Source organism: Rhagoletis pomonella, unplaced genomic scaffold, assembly GCF_013731165.1.
Source record: "Rhagoletis pomonella isolate Grant_MI unplaced genomic scaffold, Rhpom_1.0 Rhpom_scaffold_00009, whole genome shotgun sequence".
Lineage (NCBI taxonomy): Eukaryota > Metazoa > Arthropoda > Insecta > Diptera > Tephritidae > Rhagoletis > Rhagoletis pomonella.
Window position 1 is genome coordinate 35,140,783 of NW_023458563.1, and position 2,363 is coordinate 35,143,145.

Here is a 2,363-nt window from a genome sequence, read left to right on the forward strand (position 1 = left end):
AGATTGTTTCGAATAGATCGGTCCCTGGTCCACTTCTCGGAAAAAATTGATCATATATGCTAAAAAGCTACCTGCGTACTGAATTTTAAGCAAATCGGACCGTAAATACGATTTTTTCGAACAGATCAGTCCCTGGACCACTTCCCGGAAAAAATGGATTATATATGCTAGTATATGCTAAAAAGCTACTTACGTACCAAATTTTAAGCAAATCGGACCATAATAAATTTTCTTCGAATAGAACGGTCCCTGGTTGACCTACACGAAAAAAGTTAATTTTTTAGCCTAAAACATGGTGGTTACCGAAGGCTATTTATATACAAAATTTCATGAAAATCGGACGAACCGTTCACGAGATTACCTGTTACAAATAAAAGGGACTTCGCTTTATATAATTAGTATAGAATAGATATAGATACGTATTTACCACGAATAATAATAAAGAATTCACATAATGGAACTCCGCTGCTAGTACCTTCCTTTTATCTGTCTGTATTTCAGTGTCCGCAACTGTATTTATGAAATCAGACATAAGAAAACCTCAAATATTTAAAAATGTGAACGTCAAACATATCTCGTTGTAGCAATGGAGACGGTTGTGATTTAGCAACTGGATTTATTAAATCTTGATAGCTGACACTGATTTGAAAGATACAGAAAAGTAGGAGAGTAAATTTGTTCAGTCAAAATTATCTATCAGTTAATAAATGCTAATGTTACACTAAGGTCCAATTTCAGATGGCCTACTTAAGTTGAGATCTTTTACAATTCATTTTCAGATCATACATTTAATCTGCACTGTTCAGCACAAAATATAAACAAACAAACAAATGCAACAAAAATTTCAAGTAACAAGCAGCAGTGCTGCCAATTTTTTGGCATGTTTAAACAAAGTTTATCTGAAACCCAACGAAAGCTAAATGGCATTTAAACAACAATTCACAATTAAACTTAAGTGCCGTCTAAATATTCATTTGGAATTGGCCCTAAGAGCCGTTTTCTCTAGTAACCTGTAACTTTAAAGCTCACTTTATATTTAAAGGTTGCACTAAAATTTATGATTGTGCCTAAAGTAAAGCATTTTATTCTCGGTTTCAAATTGGTTTACAACCAAGAAACATACATACGTCAAAAACCTATAATAGAAATGCCTAACTTTAGATAAAGCTTTATTTTTAATCCAACCTTTAAATAAAAAGTGGGCTTTAAAGTTAAAGGGTACTTCAGAAAACGGCTCTTAGGTCTTCACATCCATTTTGATAGTTTAGTTTCGTTTGGTGAACGCCCTTTTCAGTTTAATTTTGTTAGTCTGGTAAACTACGTTTATCAAAAGCGGATTCGTAGCTATTCTTCCTAAAAAAAAAATTAATTGCAATTGTAATTTAGACCATTAAATTTCAGGGCAATAATGTGCAAGTTTAGAGGGGCTACATAATCGCGTTGATTTTTAATATTTATTTTTTTTCTTGTAGACATTTGGTTAGGGGGTCGGTTGTCGAAAATGCTAAATTACGTTCTGCTAAGAAGGAGCATAGCAATACTCCAGCCTTGTTTGCGTTCATTACATTTTCAATGAAGTCTTAAAAAAGTCGCCTACTTTTTCAGACTTGTTATGCTGCTACAGCTTTTTTGAGGCTTTTGCGAGCGTGCGTGTTGCAATCAGTGTGCCGTTTTAGTTCTTTGGTGGCTAGATTTAGCTACCACATTCTTTTTTTGGCCACATAAATTTAAAATTGCCCCTAGCCCTTTTGATGATTTTTTCATACTGGGCATGAAAAAGTTGTATATTCTTAATTTGATCTATTTTTTTTTGCATATATATATGTACTTAAGAGATGAATTTTTAAACTAAGAAAGACTGACATAGTATATGTATTGTATATTCCTTACGTTTTTATACATACATACTGTATAAGTGTTAGGGCTGTTTTTTAACTTATCTATTAACGATACGACATCCGATGAGGCGGCTCTTGGAGTGTTTGAGAGAAAGATTTTGCGGAAGATTTACTGGCCTTTACGCGTCGGCGACGGCGAGTACCGCAGACGATGGAATGATGAGCTGTATGAGCTTTAAAACGATGTGGACATAGTGCAGCGAATTAAAATACAGCGGCCCCTTTGGCTTGGTCATGTCGTTCGAATAGACACCGACGCTCCAGCTCTGAAAGTATTCAACTCGGAACCCGCTGGTGGTAGCAGAGGAAGAGGGAGGCCCCCACTGCGATGGAAAGATCAGGTGGAGAAGGACTTGGCTTCACTTGGCGTTTCCAATTGGCGTCAGTTGGCACAGAGGAGAAACGACTGGCGTGCTTTGCTGAACTCGGCCAAAATCGCTTAGGCGGTTACAGCGCCCAAGAAGA